The 6,494-nt window shown below is 45.7% G+C and overlaps 1 pseudogene; it reads right to left on the bottom strand.

Annotated features, from left to right (window-relative positions):
- Nucleotides 1–316: 316 nt before the first annotated feature.
- LOC123183818 (uncharacterized) lies at nt 317–455 on the bottom strand (annotated as a pseudogene).
- Nucleotides 456–6,494: the final 6,039 nt, after the last annotated feature.

Below are 6,494 nucleotides of genomic sequence, written 5' to 3'. Positions count from 1 at the left end.
AGTTTGGCTGACTTCTCTTCTCCTCCTTGGCAGGACTCGTCGTAGCGTTTCCAGCACTTCCATGCTGGGTGGCCCATCTTTCCACAGATCTGGCACTGCACCCTGGGCGCAGAGGCATTGTTGTTGTTGTTTCCCCCGCCGCCGCCGTTGCCGCCATGTCCACCACGACCTCCAGGTTTGGAGTAGCTGCGGCTGCCGCGGTCACCACCGGCGCCAGCTTGTCTGCGGCCGCGGTCACCTCCGCCGCCAAACTTGTGGCCTCGGGTGGTAGCGTTGGTAGAGGACTGAGACCCTCCACCACGAAGATTTAGCCTCGTCTCGAAGCTGAGCAGCTATGAGTACAGCTCGGCCACGGTCACCGGTTCAACCTGGGAGCACATGGCAGAAACCACCGGGTCGAAGTCTTCTTCGAGCCCAGCTAAGATGTGGGAGATGATGTCATCCTTGTCCACCCTCTTCCCGGCTGTGATCAGCTCGTCGCAGAGGGACCTGATTTTCCCAACGTACTCGGTGATGGAGGAGTTGCCCTTCTGCAAGTTGGCGAGGGCGATGCGGATGTTGGTGGTCTGGGAACGGGTGCGGGATGCAAGCATACCCTCAACCGTATTCCAGAGCTCGGCTGAAGTGTGGCATGATGCAACCTAGATGGCTATCTCACGAGGGAGAGTCGTCAGAAGATATGAGAAAACTTGCTGATCTTGCGCGTACCAGGTTTGGAACTCCGGGTTTGCTGCCTTCGCCGTGGTCTTGCCATCAGACAAGGTTACGTCAATCTGCATCGGTGGTGGCGGCTGCTCGACGTCGAGATACTTCTCCATCTGCGCTCCCCGGATGGCGGAGAGCACGGTCGCGCGCCACAGGTCCTGATTACCCTTGCTGAGTTTCTCCGTGGCGGCGTGAGCAAATGGCGAGACAGGGAAGGAACTTGATGATGTCGCCATGGATGAGCTCGAGGACGGCTCTGATACCATGTAAGAAGAAGAAAGGCATGGAAGCGTATGCCTTCCTGGAAGGGACGCGTTCATGTTAAATACCCAGAGAAGATTACATCATGCGCAGGTTGTTGCAAGGCTTTGCCCCTACTCCAAGCTATACAAGATAAGGCTCTACCTATGCTAACAACCCGCGCCAATTACACAATATACACACGCATACAATATACGTGACAACATGTCACGTTTATACAACTACCAGCCTACACTTTAACAATCACCCATACCAACGCCTACGCCGTCATAGCCATTCTACTGGCACCCTGTGTCATGAGCTTTCATAGTGCGCCTTTCTCAAGTTTCGCCTAGGTATTGAGATTGTGAGATAGGGAACAGAAACTACAACTTTTTAAAGGAAAAAAACAACATTAGTAGGATCACATGGTTTAATATCTCAAGAACATGAATTGTTTCATGTCTTCTAGATTGTCCAAAAAATAGCATTTTATCGTACCATTCAGTAAAGATTGAGGCCTATACAATTGTAATCAAAAGAGTCAAACTACCATAACCGAGCCTATACCATGGTGAAATTTAACAAATAACCGCATAAGATCTCCACTAAGAATAAACAAAAAAATTCCGGTAAAACCCAACAGGCAGCCCAAATGGGCCTGATACTGTACTTAATTGGGCTTCATCTCGAATGTGTTTGTCTTTATGTTATTTTGTGAAGGAATGAAAACAATTCTATACAGAACGAGTTGGGAATTATGCCTAGATCCTGTGTAAATGGAAATTTCATTGATAAGACTTCCTCACTTGTAGCCAATATTTTATTGCAGTATAATGAGAAGTAATACTATAAAAATAAAAATAAAGAACTCTATTTCAGAACTATGAGACATAATATTATGTTTTCTTATTTACTCTTTACTTTATTTTTTCTATTTAAAGTGGATCTATTTACATAGTGTATCTATGAACAAATTAAAGGATATACTTAAACAAAGTAAGAATTCACAAAATGGTTTTTTATTTCATTTGTAGAATAAAAAAATGACAAGAGACCTTTTTTTTCCTGAAATCCTTGCAAAAGAAGAAATTCTACGTCTTTCTAACCGAGCAACTCTTATTTCCTCTATGATAAATTCTTTTTCGAATATTTCTCTATCAATATCATAAAAAACACAAGCAAAAGGGAACTAAGAGTATCCTGAGCCACGTACCTCTAATTCGATCCCTCAAACGCCTGCGGACGCGCCCGGTCAGTGACTGGGCGTGTCCGTTTTGAGTCCCTCTTTGTCCATTCATGCAGCCACAATCCTCATTTTCTTCCTCATATGTCTGGTCACTTGCACATGATTGGTGGAGATGAAGAGAGAGAATTAAAAGAATGAATAAAGAAAGAGAAAATGTGGTCCGGGGTGGGGTCGTGTCCTACGTGGCGGAATGCCCGGGCGCGTCCATGAGCCCTCATATCCTCCCCATATTTGAGATGGATATGAGGGTTGCCGGATAGCTCGGGCTATAAGGATGATATGAGGGGTCCGGCTGGGTCATGTTTTTCCTTCTCTCTCATGTCCGGTCACTGTCTGGGTGTGTCCGCGGGCATATAAGGGATGGTTTGAGGCGTCCGGCTATAGATGCTCTAATACTAAAACATTTAAAGCTATTGGACCAAAAAAAAGACTTACAAAAACTAGTTGCATAAAGTAAATATCCCTATCCGTCTTATGTAAACCCCTCATGTCTCAAATAGATGATTTCCTTCCTCTCTTTCTTGCCACTAGCCTTGGCCATAAAAGGGAAAATCATAGCATGTTCTTGAAGTGGGTCTTGCTCCTTAGATCTTTGTATCTACTAAAACTCTTCTTCCTTAAAATTTTATGCAACCTTTCATCAAACAAAAACTTTCACCATGTTTATCAATACTCTCCATTTCTTCGGCCGACAACTTCCACTCTTTTATAAAGACCTAATAAACCCACCCTTTAGGCATTCTTCTTACTAGCTCTATCTTGACATTTATCTAAGGATTTCCTCTTCATGTATTTGCCCAAGCCTTAGCAACTACATCTTTCAAATCATGTCTAAAAAGCCATAATTGTTCAAATTTAAAAGGATAATATCTACAACTAGAGCATTATGCTCAAAGACAATTCTAAGTGAATTTCTGGAAAATACAAAGGGAAACCAACTCTATCGATGTGTATTAGTGCTTCAAAAACAGGATCCTCATGATTGTTGGACCAAATAAAACTTCTCCCAACTAATCAAGTTCTTTTAACTCCTTATACCAGATAATAGCATTAAGCATCTTAACCTATCTAACAATTATTATAGCTCGATAAATACACGTACAAATAATATTAAAGTCCCTACCTATAATGAAAGGAGTCGTTGCGCTTAAGGACAAGAACAAGTTGTACTAATAATAACATCACTTTATCTCTATTATGACCCCCCCCCCCCCCACACACACACAAGATAATCCTCCAAATAGGTGCACATGTATTTTTATTCTCCTATATAACAAGAAAGCTTAGTTTTAAATCATGCACCTAGTCACAAACAACTCCATTTCTTTTCGAGTCACCAGTGCCCCTCGTGTTTTAGTAAACGCCTAGCATTTAAAGCAAAACTATTGATACGAAGAAACAAAATAGTTTTTACCTCTATTTTTATTTACTCCGTTTGTCCTACTTCATAAGATTTGACCAAGTTTATAGAAAATAATATGAACATTTGAATAACAAATATATATGATATGAAAATATATTCATTGATGAATCTTCTGGTATTGATTGAATTTGATTGTTGTAGATGTTAATTATTTTTCTATAAACTTGGTCAAACTCTACAAACTTGAACTTATGACAAAGCTAAAATGCGGATACTTCCTACTGCTACATCAAAATTACCCCTGCCTAAAAAATACCTTTTGTATGTTGACATCACGACGATCAGATAGCGCTCAAGAGGTTTTTCTCCACATGAGAGATCGTTCACTCGCAGGGAATTCTAGTAGATGTTCTGAAGATCATCAAAGAAAGGAAAAAGACCGAGTTCGATCCATCTCCCTTTTCTTTAAAAGCTACTCCTCCCTTTTCGGCCCGCAGCAAGTCTACGGCGCCAACGTGCGCCTAGTATTCTTCTACGGTGATACGCTGCAACTATGCAAATGTTGTGCTCCACGCTCTATATGCGGCCTCCAAACCTTGAGCGCACCCCGCCACGACGCGTAATGACGAAAACAGTAGCGTTATACTCGGCCAAATTAATGGACCACCTCAGCACCACCAAATCTTGTGGCCACCATCAAATTACCACCACCCCCATTATGTCCTCTCCTCCGGCCGGCCGCAACGTGAGAGAGGCGCTTTAACCGGCCGGCGTACGTGCTCCAATAATCCAGTTGCATGAACAGAAACTCGATCAATCGGCACCGCCTCTCCGGTTAATCCACTCCCAAAAGCGCCACCTACCTGGCCTGGCTACCCATCTATAGCTAGTAGCTAGCCTTCTAAGAATACTACGACACTCCCTGTCGGGCCCTCTGGTGGTGGCCTTATCACCATCGATCTATGGAAGAATCATACATGCACTCACGGCGCCTCGCAGCAATCTATGACCACAAAGGGGTGGAAAGGTGATGAGGAGTGGAGTGGACCATTCCTCCTCCTCGGCCTCAGATTAAACTAGGCTGCATGCACTAACCTGTGCTGCATGCAGTAACCAGAAGGAGGAGGAAGGAAGAGATTTGGGCGGGGCAGGCCGGTCGATCCAGTGGATGTCCTTGAAAGCAATGCATGATCCGGGACATGGATGACATTGCACCTGGGAACGTGGAGGAACGGCAACATCGACCACAGCGACAGCACACAGCTGCATGATCGACTAGCTTGACTGAATCGCATCGCATCACGCATGCACTGCACCCCTCTTGCATTCTCGTTGCTACATCTAGCAAAGCGAGGAGAACGTGAGTTTTGCTACATCCACGGATCTTACGGAATTAGACTCACAAAATGAGGTGGCAACATCAGGTTGGGAGGCTGAGAGGGCCCACAAACGGAACTGGATGTTACTGAGGTTAGTCGAGGGGCGAGTCCGTGGAGGGAATTCCGTAGGAGGTGGCATGTAAGTATTGTGGGAGAATGGTCACCACTTGTTTGGCATCTCATACCAAAATTGTGCATGCATGTAGCTGTTGGGATTGTGTTAAGTACTAGCGACAACACATGATGACTTCATTCGGTGGTGCCTCCCGAGTACCCGATTGAGCTGCAGGATGAAATCCCTTGGCCTGACCCTAATTGATCATACTTGTAACCGAGTGTTTTTTGGTCATTATCTTGTTGAAGGCATTGCTCCGACTCAATGTTCAGCGTGAAATCCAGAATGGCGACAGAGCGCTGTTCTCTTTCCTGAAGGCGTTGTTGATGAAGAATCTTTCTCCTAGTCGATATGTTATTAGGAGATGGTTGGTGTCGATTGCCGTTGTCTCGCTGTTTTGATCTTTTTTTTGTGTGTGTTTGTGCATGCTTATTAGCTATGTTTATCTGTGCAAAGGCTAGATGTATGCTCGTCGTGTTTATGTCCTCTCAATCTTTCATGTAGAGTCAGTAAAAATTCACCCTCGGTCAAAAAATACATGCATGCACGATGTGCTGAGATCGGAAAGAAACAAGCACCTCAGCCCAGGCCTAACCAACCGAGGAATACCGGCCCGATTCGCATGTTCGTTTGCAGCGAAAAAGGTCGTAAAGCTACGGGCTAGTGTTCTTGTGGGCGCATGCGCGACCTATGTGCAAAAGGAGATCGGTCCATCCAGCATGGGAGCTGGAGGCAAGCTGCATGCATGCTAGCTAGGCTGGTCGTATCTCAGTTGTCGTAGATAGATAGCAATTGCTAGGGGGGCAAAATAGAGGAAGAAGCTGCAGAAGCTGGGTTGGTTCGGCTGGAGAGCAAACCGCTAGGCTCGGCCGGTAGGGCAACGGTACCACGGCTGTGGGTGTCAGTGTGCACGTACGTCTGCTTGGCCTCCGTTCGATCAAGGTTAATCGCCGAAAAGTGCGGGAGGGAGGCGCCCAGTGAATGCTGGAGATGACCAGGAGGAGGATCCTCTAACGTTCGGCACCCTGCCATTCTTCTACTGACATGTGGGCCCATATGTCAGTGGCCCAACGGCACACAGGGCACGGCAGAGGAATCCAGCACGACTAAGAGCTGCCCGGCCACATATAGTTGCACTCAAAATTTTGTTTCTTTTCTATTGGAAGATAGGGTGATCCTCCATTTCCATTAATAGAAACCAAAAGCTGCAATTATTCAACACACAACACCACCGAAAGCATAGTCGTTACACTCAGCAGTACACGATTGGAAATCGGTTTGCAGATCATTTATCGTGCATGCAAGCGAGCACAAGTCCAACCACGATCGAACACTCCTCCTTCGGCGCGCGCGTGCACGCCCTGCCGCCCATGCGCGCACCACCACCAGTCCACCACCACGCTTCTTGACACTGTGGTGCACTTTGGCTCCCATGCCAGCCTA

The sequence above is a fragment of the Triticum aestivum genome, chromosome 1D (assembly GCF_018294505.1).
Source record: "Triticum aestivum cultivar Chinese Spring chromosome 1D, IWGSC CS RefSeq v2.1, whole genome shotgun sequence".
Taxonomy (NCBI): domain Eukaryota; kingdom Viridiplantae; phylum Streptophyta; class Magnoliopsida; order Poales; family Poaceae; genus Triticum; species Triticum aestivum.
The sequence above is the reverse complement of the archived record's forward strand: the minus strand, read 5'-3'. Positions and strand labels throughout refer to the sequence as shown.